Source organism: Sinohyriopsis cumingii, chromosome 3 (genome assembly GCF_028554795.1).
Source record: "Sinohyriopsis cumingii isolate HCF-2022 chromosome 3, ASM2855479v2, whole genome shotgun sequence".
NCBI lineage: Eukaryota > Metazoa > Mollusca > Bivalvia > Unionida > Unionidae > Sinohyriopsis > Sinohyriopsis cumingii.
The window spans coordinates 112,155,885-112,171,274 of NC_142963.1; positions in this window are offsets into that span (position 1 = coordinate 112,155,885).

The following is a 15,390-nucleotide window of genomic DNA, read 5'->3' on the forward strand; positions in this document are numbered from 1 at the left end:
GTGGGTACGTGGGAAAGCCTGCCAGTAGCTTCTCGTGGGTCGGTGGTTCTTCCCTGGGTTTTCCAGGGTTCTTCCTCCACCAGTTATACTGGCCGCCGTGTAATCTTGTGTTGAAAAATGGCGTTAAACCCTAGAACAACAACAAATCTAGTGGTGTACTAATGGTAAATGGCGCCCGGGACGATGATGGCCCCAAGGGGTTTTGGCGCCCCAAGACCTATTGCCACGACCACTCACCACCCAACCCCCTCACCCTGTCCGTGTAGTACTCTACTGTTTGAATTGGTTCACACTGGAAAACATTCTGACGCAGTGGATTGTAGGTAGAAACCTTTTTGACCCAGCTATGGAATCAAGGCTTTCTAACTACCACATATCACATCTGTTATCGAATAGACATGTAAATATCTGCCATAGTAGGATTTGGTGGGAAATAATAGGGCTGTGTTTGACAACTACTACAAATTAATGAACAAGTAGGTGCGTTCTTTCTTACAACCTATAAAAAGGATAAAATCTGGCCACAAAATATTCTACTTAAGAAACAGAGATCAAAATATTCATATAAAAGTGGAATATTATATCTTATACGGGACTGCAATAAGCAGGTTAGAATTTGACCTACAGGCCAATATTTTTCGTTGATATGCTCTGTGACTAGATCCAAGGAGGATTCGACTGTACTAGTAGCATCTCAAGGTACATGACATGTCGTTCTGCTGAACTGTAATGTTTAGCGTCGAGTTCATTGTGAATGTGGTTCTTTGCGGCTATTCATTCACTTTTTGAAGTCCACAGAATCGCCAACACACTGAGCCCTGCATTTTTGTTATAACGATTACAGTTTCGGGCGAATGTGAAAGCTTAATCTTTTAGTTGATTCCTGAACGTTTTTTTTATTTTATTTAGACTTATCACATAGTCGGTACATTTTATATATAGTGTGTGCAGTTTATTATTTTTGATATGACAACATGTTAACTCATGTGAATGTGATTCCTATTGGTACAAATAAGCATTTGAAATTATTGCTCAGCATTCTTTTACTGACTGGCTGTGACCGTGGAAAATTTCCTTACCCCACTTTCTTGAACTTGTTTTTACTAATGGTGGCTCTCTATAGCCCATTTCATACCGAATTTAACCGAGTTGTTCCGTAATTATCCGAATAACCTCCTGAGTTACTTTATACTCCAGCCAATCAAACGCTGGTGGGCACATGTACATAACAAAACGTCCATTGTTTTTTTATAAATATTTCAGAAATAAAATTAATTAAATGATTGAAATTTATATGTAAATTATCCACAGCCTTTCAAAAAAAAATCTGATAAACTCATATGAAACGCATTTTATTATAGTGATGTTTCGGATGCACAGAAATAGTTTGAACAACTTGCTCTTTGCCTGTCAGGATTAGATTTGTTTACTTCGACACCGTTTCCTTACTTAATGTGCATGTCGAGATGTAAACAGCTCAAAGCTACTCTCTCGTATGGGTTTGAAATCCGCCCTGGTTTCCAGAAAATAAGACAGGATGGTTCCAATATTAAATTTCGTCAATATCTGCTGTAGCATCGCTGTTGAATATGCATTTTTCAACTCGATAAACGATGTTAAAGTAGTTACAGAAGTTGATGCTGAGGCTGAAACGTCCGCCATATTTTGCCCACCACCTATTGAGTGCCCATTACGGTCAGCTGACCACTCGCCACGTGATCAAAATTCTGAGCAAATTACGAAGTTCACCGAAGTCTGCATGAAATGGGTCATAGCTTTATATTTTACATAGGGCTTTAATTTTTAAAGAAAAAAGAATTTCCTAGGATTTTCCCACTGTTTTTACTGGCTATTAAAAAAAAAACTTGCCTATCTTGGATATTGTTAAAAGAACTTTCAACTCCCTTTATTTTGGTGTATGATTGATGGATGTGATTTGAGTTATAGATTATACAGCTTGGCCTTACTTCAGATGTGCACCTTTATAGAAAAAAAAATGATAGCTCCACATGGTCATTGTAATTTCCTGGACTTCAAAGGTAACTTGTAAAAAAAAAAACCACGAGCTGATAACTTTAAAAATAAAAATATTTTCTATGTATCCATCATTCATAGCACTTTCAGAGGATGGTGTTGTCTAGTCTGGCAAGCTCGTTTTCCCCATTTTAATAACTGCTAAAGATAGTGTACTTTGGACTAATTAAGGCTGATTTTTCCAGCACATGGTATCAGCCATTTTTGATTAGTTGTGTACTTCGATCATGCGCAATTCCCACAAGTACAATATCCAAAGCAATTTCAACCATATTACGTGAAAGTAGCATAGAGGTATGAGTAGCGAATGGGGATACCCTAGGGACAATGGGACTTACCATTAAAAACATGAGAGTTGTAACCTGGGGACTATGGAAAATTTTACATTAGAGAAATTTTTTTGTACCCTAGGGACAATGGAAATTAACATTGGGGAATAGTTCGTGGGACTGTCTAGGGACAATGGGAATTTAACATGGGGAATAGATCGTGGGACTGTCTAGGGACAAGGGAAAATTTGACATGGGGAATAAATCATGGGATTGTCAAGGGACAATGGGAAATTTAACATTACGGAAACCCCTGGGGGGATATAGCCTCAAGGGAATTTAACATGGGGAAAAAGTCTTGGGCAACTCTAGCCTCAAGGGGAATTTAACATATGGAAATTGAACATGGTGGGTCTGTATAGCGTCAAGGGGAATTGAACATGGTGGGACTGTCTAAGGACAATGATGGTAGAGGGTCAAACACAACAGAGACAGAGACATACATACACTAGTACAAGCGTGAGATTTATATATAAAGCATTACCAAGACCTGAAATCTTGCTAGGGTGTTCAAAAATTTGCATAATTGTAATGATGCTATAAATAGCTATAATCAAGGAAATGCTCAACGACAAAATGGATGTGACTAAAAGTAACGCTAAAATGACGAAATTGTCCCAGAATTTAAAGGAAAATAAACATATCCCCGAAAATTAAGTTACAATGGTTTAGACTAAAATGGATAAAATTAGTAACTACTTACAATATCAACTTGTGTGACGATCGTGGATAAACACCCATGTTTCTATTTATAGCTATAATCAGCTGAAATTCCTATGAAATCTCACTATCTATTTATAGCTACAACTTGTGGGTTATTCCTTTGGAAAACCCCACTATCTTTTTATAGCCTCAGCTTGAGTGACGTTCCTGTTTATGAACTCTAGTACATATATAGCTACAACCTGTGGAAAACCCCAAGTCCATATTTATAGTCTCAAAATTTCCAGCGTCAGTGACGTCACTATACTGGAACCTAGGGGATAAATGGCAAAAGTGTTGCAAGTGGCTGACCTGAATACGCGCTACTGTAGGTAGGTAGGTAGAATGTATTTGATAGGGATAAAGGGAGTTTTATAGGGACAAACAGAGACCAATACACACACACACACACACACACACACACACACACATACACACACACCACAGAGGGAAGAAGAAAAAACAAACCCAAAATATACTATTCACACAGGGAAGAGGAAAAAAACCAAGAAATATACTATCCAGACGTTCTTACACACACACACACACACACACAGATCGAAGAATAAAACCAAAATTAAAATATATTATCCATACAAACGTACGCGAACGCATACAAACCCCAAATATACCATCCATACAAACGTACGCGAACGCATACAAACCCCAAATATACTATCCATACAAACGTACGCGAACGCATACAAATCCCAAATATACTATCCATACAAATGTACGCGAACGCATACAAACCCCAAACATACTATCCACACAACGTCGCTAACGCGTACAAACCCCAAATATACTATCCACACAACGTCGCTAACGCTCACAAACTCCAAATATACTATCCACACAAACGTACGCGAACGCATACAAACCCCAAATATACTATCCATGCAAACGTACGCGAACGCATACAAACCCCAAATATACTATCCATACAAATATACGCGAACGCATACAAACCCCAAACACACTATCCACACAACGTCGCTAACGCGTACAAACCCCAAATATACTATCGACACAAACGTACGCGAACGCATACAAACCCCAAATATACTATCCACACAACATCGCTAACGCGTACAAACCCCAAATATACTATCCACACAAACGTACGCGAACGCATACAAACCCCAAATATACTATCCACACAAACGTACATGAACGCATACAAACCCCAAATATACTATCCATACAAACTTACGCGAACGCATACAAACCCCAAATATACTATCCACACAAACGTCGCTAACGCATACAAACCCCAAATATACTATCCACACAACGTCGCTAACGCATACAAACCCAAAATATACTATCCACACGGAAGGGAGGGAAAACAAACTCAAAATATAAGGATGGCGTGTTTTGTTTTTACTCACACTTTATGAAATTGTGCTCTTTCACCTCTCTCTATCCCTCTGGATCATGTTTTAGTTAGAATTGAAATGGAAGGATGTTTTCCTTCACGCACGCTCTTTAGGCATGCAAGTCGGTAAACAATAGTCAGTCTATTCATCCATCATTTTGTGTCTTGATGTTTCCTAAATCACACACTGATGCCATAAAATAACGGGTTAAATGGGTTTTGTAGCGTTGGGGGTGGGGTGGGGTGTAGGTGTTTGGCAGAGTTGGTCATTGCAGGTGAGGGCTTAGGCGCTTTCAAAAAACTTTTTCTTCTTCACTCTGTGTTGATGGAATATAATGGGTTATTTTCTTCACTCTCTGTTGATAGTATATATAAAGGGTTATTTCTTCACTCCGTGTGGATAGTATATAATGGTTTTCTTTTTCTCTCTGTGGTGTGCGTGCGTGTGTGTGTGTGTGTGTGTGTGTGTGTGTGTGTGTTCGCGTACGTTGTGTAGATCGTATATTTGGTTGTTTTTTTTTCTTCTTCCTCCCGAGTGTGGATAGTATATTTGGGGTTTGTATGCGTTAGCAACATTGTGTGCATAGTATATTTGGGGTTTGTATGCGTTCGCGTACGCTTGTATGGATAGTATATTTGGTTTTGTTTTCCCTCCCTTCCGTGTGGATAGTATATTTTGGGTTTGTTTTCCCTCCCTTCCGTGTGGATAGTATATTTTGGGTTTGTATGCGTTAGCGACGTTGTGTGGATAGTATATTTGGGGTTTGTATGCGTTCGCGTACGTTTGTATCGATAGTATATTTGGGGTTTGTATGCGTTCGCGTAAGTTTGTATGGATAGTATATTTGGGGTTTGTATGCGTTCGCGTAAGTTTGTACGGATAGTATATTTGGGGTTTGTATGCGTTCGCGTACGTTTGTATGGATAGTATATTTGGGGTTTGTATGCGTTCGCGTACGTGTGTGTGTATAGTATATTTAGGGTTTGTACGCGTTAGCGACGTTGTGTGGATAGAATATTTGGGGTTTGTGAGCGTTAGCGACGTTGTTTGGATAGTAAATTTGGGGTTTGTATGCGTTCGCGTACGTTTGTAAGGATAGTATATTTGGGATTTGTATGCGTTAGCGTACGTTTGTATGGATAGTATATTTTAATTTTGGTTTTATTCTTCGATCTGTGTGTGTGTGTGTGTGTGTGTGTGTGTGTGTGTGTGTTAGTGTAAGAACGTCTGGATAGTATATTTCTTGGTTTTTTTCCTCTTCCCTGTGTGAATAGTATATTTTGGGTTTGTTTTTTCTTCTTCCCTCTGTGGTGTGTGTGTGTGTGTGTGTATTGGTCTCCGTTTGTCCCTATAAACTCCCTTTATCCCTATCAAATACATTCTACCTACCTACCTACAGTAGCGCGTATTCAGGTCAGCCACTTGCAACACTGTTGCCATTTATCCCCTAGTTTCCAGTATAGTGACGTCACTGACGCTGGAAATTTTGAGACTATAAATATGGACTTGGGGTTTTCCACAGGTTGTAGCTATACATATGTACTAGAGTTCATAAACAGGAACGTCACTCAAGCTGAGACTATAAAAAGATAGTGGGGTTTTCCAAAGGAATAACCCACAAGTTGTAGCTATAAATAGATAGTGAGATTTCATAGGAATTTCAGCTGATTATAGCTATAAATAGATACATGGGTGTTTATCCACGATCGTCACACAAGTTGATATTGTAAGTAGTTACTAATTTTGTCCATTTTAGTCTAAACCATTGTAACTTAATTTTCGGGGATATGTTTATTTTCCTTTAAATTCTGGGACAATTTCGTCATTTTAGCGTTACTTTTAGTCACATCCATTTTGTCGTTGAGCATTTCCTTGATTATAGCTATTTACAGCATCATTACAATTATGCAAATTTTTGAACACCCCAGCAAGATTTCAGGTCTTGGTAATGCTTTATATATAAATCTCACGCTTGTACTAGTGTATGTATGTCTCTGTCTCTATTGTGTTTGAACCTCTACCATCATTGTCCTTAGACAGTCCCACCATGTTCAATTCCCCTTGACGCTATACAGACCCACCATGTTCAATTTCCATATGTTAAATCCTTGAGGCTAGAGTTGCCCAAGACTTTTTCCCATGTTAAATTCCCTTGAGGCTATATCCCCCCAGGGGTTTCCGTAATGTTAAATTTCCCATTGTCCCTAGACCGTCCCACGATTTATTCCCCATGTTAAATTTTCCCTTGTCCCTAGACAGTCCCACGATCTATTCCCCATGTTAAATTCCCATTGTCTCTAGACAGTCCCACGAACTATTCCCCAATGTTAATTTCCATTGTCCCTAGGGTACAAAAAAATTTCTCTAATGTTAAATATTCCATAGTCCCCAGGTTACAACTCTCATGTTTTTAATGGTAAGTCCCATTGTCCCTGGGGTATCCCCATTCACTACTGGTATGCCAACATTCTCTCCACTGTACATGTTGCAAATGCAAACAACGTTACCTTACACCCGTAACTCTATCCGAAGTACGTAATATTTGTAGAGTACCTCAATTTGTATCAACATTTTGACGTCCAATTTCGAATCGATTGCCCAAAATGCATTGGAGAAAAAGATCATATCTGACGGAATATGACCAATTCACACGTTGCAAACAAAACTAGGGATATGGGGGTGTGCGAAGCTATATATGGTTTAAAATTTTAACATATATGAGTTTTAAAAAAATAATCTCACCTCTGTTTACAGAAGAGTGTGGACGTTAACAGCTCTCCCAATTAGCACAAAGTTATCCAACTACGTTATTTTTATGAGGCATAATAGCGCAATCGAGCTAATGTTTCTTATTATTTGATGCAATTTCATCTCTAGATTACATTTGTCTATGTCCAACACTGTTCCGAATCAAATAATGACAAATATCCGGTCACAAATAATTACAGTAAATCTGGAATTTCTGCACACAAAAATCATCCCTTTCATCTCAATAGCTGGAATGCATAGTAGTGAAACTTATTCTTTAGATGGAAATTTTCAACAGAACTTAAAATAGGCATCCAAACAGACTAAGATAAACGGCCTAAAAGATTGTCGATATATGCAGCTATGGTGTTTTTAGTTGTATAATATTTAAATATATTTAATCCATCTTCTGATTTTCAGATTAAAAAAGTCTCATAAAGAAATAGGATTTTTATAAAGATTTCTGACCTTATATTAACACGCACAGCTAATGTTTGTTAGTTCTTTTTTTGTCTATTTATGAAACAAAATAGAATCACATTTTGCTGATAGTTGTATGTTTCACAGATGGGAACAACCCAACCAGATTGCCAGAAGGGAGTTTTCTTAAGTCAAGAACGTGACTTTTGTATGCCTATTACAAAATATTTTTTATTATAGTGTAGATCTATCATCGTTACCTAGAGCAAATGACAAGCGATGCAGAACAAGTCTCTATGGAGTATGGAGGACCTGCTTGGCCAGCTTTTTCTGTTGTGAACAAGAGTTATGGCTGATTCTAAAATCATTATCCCTATTGTAAAGTAGAAAACAAAGTAGAAAATCGATCAAAAATAGAAAATACACATCATGGGTATGCTAGAGACAAACTTGGTCAGCTTTCTTCACTTGGAAAACAAATGTTGCGGGTGAAAATTCTAAGTGCAAAACATCAAATCGGTCTGGTAACAGAAACACATAAGACTGATATGCAATGGGTGGTAACATTGGGCGGCTTTTTCGCATAGTAAACGAGATTCGTCATTCCTTTTTAAATATTATGCACAAACTAAAATTGACTTTTTTTATTTGCAGGAGTCGTCCATCATTGTTTATTTTCATTAATTACTTCACCTAGAACTAACTCTTCCCCCAAAGGGCTAAATGAAAACCAACCAGTCATATGAAAATTTAAAAAAGACTTAAGAATTATATTTTTAAATAACAATTTAATAAATAATTACGAAAGAACTTTGTATGAATCTGTCTCGGAGCTGCAGTTATTCATGGATTTAGAGGGAAGCCTCAAGAGATCACTGTCAAATTTCAAGCGTGAAGATATATATATCATCTTGTATCTTGTTGTAATATCGTGTAATTCGATTAATTTGTTGAAGCTCTGCATATTAAATTATGAAATGGGTCACAAACATCAATCCACCCATCCATCCATCCTAACGTACGTACGTGCGTGCGTGCGTGCATACATACATACATACATACATACATGCATGCATGCATGCATACATACATACATACATACATACAAGACTATACGGTCTTTAGGTAAAAGAAAGAGCAACAACCAACAACTTTTGCAAAAAAAATATTTCCCTAGAATACAAAGTAAATAGATAGAACTTACAATAATGCGAATTAAATTCCAGGTAGTCAAAGGGTCTATCACCAGTCCAAGTTAATACAGTTCTAATTAAATTCCATGTAGTATTCCAAATAAGATCCAACGCTTAAGGTGTTAATTTGTTTGCAGTCTCGAATGTAATAATGTACCAATGGCTTGAAATGTGATGATGCGCAAATATTCTTCTGATGAATTACAAAAATATAATCCAATATATCCTTGTTTGAATTCACTATAATTCTAAGCTGATTCCTCTGTCCATGAATATTACTGAGCACTTTGTAATTCTAGAGAATAATAATTTGAATAAATAATCCCAGCCCAAATCTAAATACTGAGCACAAAAAAAAAAATCATTCTGCCTCAAGATCTTAAGCAAGAATGAATCATTTTTCGATAAACAAGATTATAAAGGCTTCTACTTGACCTAGGTAGCAATTAGCATTTTATGGAAATACTACGACTTAATTGAACTTTCCATTCTAGAACATAATGTTACTAAAATTATTAGATAGAATGTCGTTAACATCAGGTAGGCTATGTATTTTTATGGCGGAATTCCAATAACCATGATCCAGACCCAAATAAATATGTTTACTTCTTTTGATAATGGTCCTAATATTAAACCCACGTTCCTATAAAAATATTAGCTAATTTAATATTTGTTTACCACAATTTAAACATCACCAGTATTTCTAGTCAGGCACACAGTGAACTACATGCATACATACATGCACACACACACACACACACACACACACACACACACACACACACACACACACATACATACATACATACATACATACATACATACGTATAAGGAAGATCAGTGTTTTATTCCCTTGTTGGGACTGGCATTGGAAAGGATGGAATGAATCCAATTAATAGTGATAAAATATGATCAAAGATAGTACTACCTGCAATGACATATGGATGCGAATTATGGTCCAGCTTGAGCCAGTCACAGGTGTATATGATTTATGTCAAAGAAAAGCTGCAAGAAGAAGTGTAGGCCTTGATCAGCGCTCATCTACAGAGACAACCATTAGCAGTCTTGGACTGTGGTCAGTTGAGGGAAATGTAGATAAAATCAGATTAGGTTTCTTCAATAAAATATGCAAAGCTAATGGTTCACATGCATGGAAAAGTATATTCAACAGAAGAATTCTTGACTTCCTGATACACGAGAGCGAGAGCGTTGGTTTAAAATATCTTGTTAAAGATATATATATCGTGTTATTTTCAAATACCAGTTTGACATTTTCTTCCATCTATACGTGAACACCCTATATTCTGTCCCGAAACCAGTCTGGAGGAGAAATATTGAAACGGCAGTTCGCTGCTGCGAAGAATCATCAAAATGAGACCTGAACTTTTTCATTATGCAAGTGTCTATACTAATCTTCAACCACTTGCTGTCTGTAAGCTTGGAACATGTTTTCCTAATAAAACTTGGACTTTCGCAAACATTGCCTGTTTAACAATGATTTCAATTTCAACAGAGAATAAACATAACTGTAAACTCTGCAAAAATTTGACTTAAGACAGAGCCAAGCATATACTATACTGTCAAGCCCTAAACGATGAACGTAATACTATGTTTGAAAAATAAAGATGCAGTAGACATACTAGACTCACAATGGCTTTTTTGTCAGGACAATGACTCATTACTTCATATCCTTTTGGGCAAGGGAGTGGACATCTTTGATTCTATGGATGATCAATCATGGCGGGCATTCGTGTGTGTGATGACTGAAGGAATAGAGACAGTGTACAGAAGAACAAATGAACTTGAAAACGATATCTGATATTATGCTTGTTCAGTAAATTAAGGAAATGGACCAATTCATTTCTATCATATAAATTATTCACAAGTGTTCCAATGTGATAATCCATTTAAATCGTTCCAGTCGAATGTAAATAATTTCAATTCTTTTTTTCTCTCTCTTAATCTCTGTTGCTTATATATTTCATTTCCAATGAATTCAGACAGACAGACAGACGCACACACACATAAATGTATACACACACGCATACATACATACGCACACACACATACATGCATACATACGTACATACATACATACATACATGCATCCATCCATACAGTGTGTGTGAATACTGGCCGCCATGTATAGCATATCGTGTGCTGAAAAATGGCGTTAAACCCTACAACAACAGTGTGTGTGTGATTAGGATTTTTAACGTAGCTTTTAACAATTTTTTTTCAGTCATTGAGCTACGATATCTGCAGTGTGGCAGTTTATAGTGATGTCTAGCACTGGGGCATCCTGCCGCAGACACGTAGCATGATGTCCCACCCAATCACATTATCCTGACACAAAGCCGACCAGTCCTAACACTAACCTCCTAATGCTAAGCGCCAAGCGAGGCAACTGTTAGTACCATTTTTGTAGGTCTTTGGTATGATTCGGCCTCTCGCATCCGAGGCGGACGCTCTAACCACTAGGCCACCGGAGCGGTCTACATACATGCATGCATGCATACATACATACATACATACATACATACATACATACATACATACATGTGTGTGTGCGTAAATTACTGTATTCATTGTAATACAATGAAAACAAATATACTTTCTGTACCCTACTTGAATGAGAAAGTCTTTTCCTCCGTTTGTATACGAGGTGGTTTTGGTTTCGACATTGCTCCTTAGAGTAAGTAAGACAACTATGTTCAGTTTTTCTCGCAAGGTGAGCAAGAGTCTGGGTTGATTTCTGACAATATCGCTCCATAAACTAAAAGGAATGTATTTTATTTTCAGGAATATGTTCTTGACAAATGCTACATTAACACATGCTCACAAAAGACACGTGTTTACTATGAACACCTTGTTCAGATGGGACATATATTTAAAATAAACACGTGATCATAACGTGACCAATAAGATAACTGCGAATGAAAATGTGATTTATATGAATGGGAAAGACTTCGTTCACTGTACTCGCATTATTTTTATTCAAATGATAGCTAGTAATGATTTATATTTGTTGTCTTTCTATCAAAATACTGCATCATATGTTTCTAACTCACACATAAAACAAATTTTAGGGAAATAAATATTGAAATTGTGTTGTTTAAATAAATCAATGATGCATACTTGATTTAGCAATTCCAAAAACATTTTTTTAAATAAGACGTCCAATAAGAAAATAATTTTCATTGAATAAGCCAACTTTAAACAGAATTAAAAGACTGAGATTTATTTAATATAAATCAAATTAGCAAAGATTTTACTACGGCAACGAGCAAGATTTGTATGAATTTTATATACAAAAATAGGGAGGTTTATTTAAAGAAAACATCATTCGCGGTATCAGTAAGTTTGGTTCTGTAAACGGTTAGCAAGATTAACGATCAAATTTAGGGATACCAGAAAGATGAGTATAAAGAATTTTACAATATAACAAGACATATTAACATAATGAAAAGAGATGAAATAGACTGTTACTGAGCTTTTATTTGATATTTTGCATAACAAATTTGAACAGAACGGAAGAGAAAGTATAAAATGTATGTCTGACAGTGTCAATGCAAACATGGAAGAAAAAGTAAACGTGAACATAATTATTGATAATTCATTTAAGCTTTCAATTTTAAACTCTAGGAGATTGGCCTCCTTCCTACAGAACCATCCGTAGGGACGATGTATTCCTACAGAACCATCCGTAGGGACGAGGTATTCCTACAGAACCATCCGTAGAGACGAAGTAGTCCAACAGAACCATCCGTAGGGACGAGGTAGCCCTACAGAACCATCCGTAGGGACGAGGTAGTCCTACAGAACCATCTGTATGGAGGCGGTAGTCCTATAGAACCATCCGTAGGGACGAGGTAGTCCTATAGAACCATCCGTAGGGACGAGGTATTCCTACAGAACCATCCGTAGGGACGAAGTAGTCCTACAGAACCATACATAGGGACGAGGTAGTCTACAGAACCATCCGAATGGAGGAAGTAGTTCTACAGAACCATTTGTAGGGACCAGGTAGTCCTACAGAACTATCCGTAGGGACGAGGTATTCCAACACAACCATCCGTAGGGACGAAGTAGTCCTATAAAACCATCCGTAGGGACTAGGTATCCCTATAGAACGGTCGGTAGGGTCGAGGTAGTCCTGCAGAACAATCCGTATGGAGTAGGTAGTCCTATAGAACCATCCGTAGGGACGAAGTAGACATACAGAACCGTCCGTAGGGACGAGGTAGTCCTACAGAACCATCCGAATGGAGGAGGTAGTCATACAGAACCATCCGTAGGGAGGAGGTAGTCCAATAGAACCATCCGTAGGGACGAGGTATTCCTACAGAACCATCCGTAGGGACGAAATAGTCCTACAGAACCATCCGTAGGGCCGAGGTAGTCTACAGAACCATCCGAATGGAGGAAGTAGTCCTATAGAACCATCCATAGGGACGAGGTAGTCTACAGAACCATCCGAACGGAGGAAGTAGTCCTATAGAACCATCCGTAGGGACGAAGTAGTCCTATAGAACCATCCATAGGGACGAGGTAGTCTACAGAACCATCCGAATGGAGGAAGTAGTCCTACAGAACCATCCGTAGGGACGAGGTAGTCCTACAGAACCATCCGTAGGGACGAGGTATTCCTAAAGAACCATCCGTAGGGACGACGTAGTCCTACAGAACCATCCGTAGGGACATGGTAGTTCTATAGAACCATCCGTAGGGACAGGGTAGTCCTACAGAACCATCCGTATGGAGGAGGTAGTCCTATTGAACCATCCGTAGGGAAGAGGTAGTCCTATAGAACCATCCGTAGGGACGAGGTATTCCTACAGAACCATCTGTAGGGACGAAGTAGACATACAGAACCATCCGTAGGGACGAGGTATTCCTACAGAACCATCCGAGTGGAGGGGGTAGTCCTACAGAACCATCCATAGGGACGAGCTAGTCCTACAGAACCATCCGTAGGGATGAGGTAGTCCTATAGAACCATCCGTATGGAGGAGGTAGTCCTACAGAACCATCCGTAGGAACGAGTTAGTCCTACGGAACCATCTGTATGGAGGAGGTAGTCCTGAAGAACCATTGGTAGGGACGAGGTAGTTCTACAGAACCATCTGTATGGAGGAGGTAGTCCTACAGAACCATCCGTAGGAACGAGTTAGTCCTACAGAACCATCCGTAGGGATGAGGTAGTCCTACAGAACCATCCGTAGGAACAAGTTAGTCCTACAGAACCATCCATAGGGACAATGTTGTCCTATGGAACCGTCTGTCGGGACGAGGCATTCATTGCAACAATTAGAATTGGTCATACTTGTAGAACTCACTTCCACATACTTACACAAAAGCAAATAAAGAATTCTACTCATAAATGGCAATATATAAATGATGGCAGGTACTAAAGATCAAAGTCAAGGTAATTAGTTTTTAATCTATATATCAATATTTCGTAATTCAAATGTCTTTCTAACATTTCTGGTATTAAACGATAATATTACAAAGATGTAGTTTTCAGATTGTTCCATGCCACCATCCAAAGTGTCTGTCTTAGTGTTAATCCTTCGTTCTGTATGTTTTTGTATGTGTTGTCTACCGTGAGGTTAACCATCTGTTCTTTATCTTAATCAAAGATAAAGTATTCAATCTCTGTCTCAACAATTTATTTGTATCTAAAATCTTGTGTTCATCAGTCTGTTTCGCCAGCTCCTAGATTATGATATTTCTTTTATTCGCACTCCAATCAGTAGCTTTAAATTTATTGTCAAGCTTTTCCACATCCACGTCGTGATATATTTCAAGTTACTATCCTCAGTAGTAGTTTATTAGTCACATCAACTTTTGCACTATCGGTAGATACCTGTATATTTCTGAGTATATTGAATCCTAGCAATTTTCAAGAGAAGCTGGATATGTTCGTTTTATAAATGTTACTGCAATTTACTCGATCTGTCAAGTTGTGTGTCCCTTTCAATTTCAATACTTTTCCATTGTGACATTTAAAACAATCCCTCTTTTACATTTTTATGTAAATTTCAAGTTTGTAATGACCATCAGGAAATAAAACAGTCATGGAGACCTTATTGTTAATAATCAAGAATAACTATAGGTTACTGCATTTGTATGGGAAAATATGAACCAGTTTTTTTCTTTCTCGGATGGATACTGCATGACCTTGTGGACTACAGTATCCGTCCGACAAAATGAGTTCATATTTCCCCATACAAATGTAGTAACCTTTTTATTACATACTCATTTTCCTTTTCTACCTAAGGCTTAATCATATTTTTTTAAAAATATACTACAAGGAAGAAAGTAATTGAATTTATGCTGTATTCAAAAATAAATACACAATCGCAGATTCATCAATACACAAAAATAATATCATGCGCACATAACTCCGTCCAGCGAAATTTGAGCTTTGTCGCGCGCTCGACGTCACTTTCAAACGGATTTGTCGTTTTGGTCTACTTAACATTGAAATTTAGAGTCATATTGTGAGTGAATGCGCATTGCAACAACTTTTCCAGTTAGTATGGAATAAATGGAATTTTTTGTTGATTCTACTAAATTTCG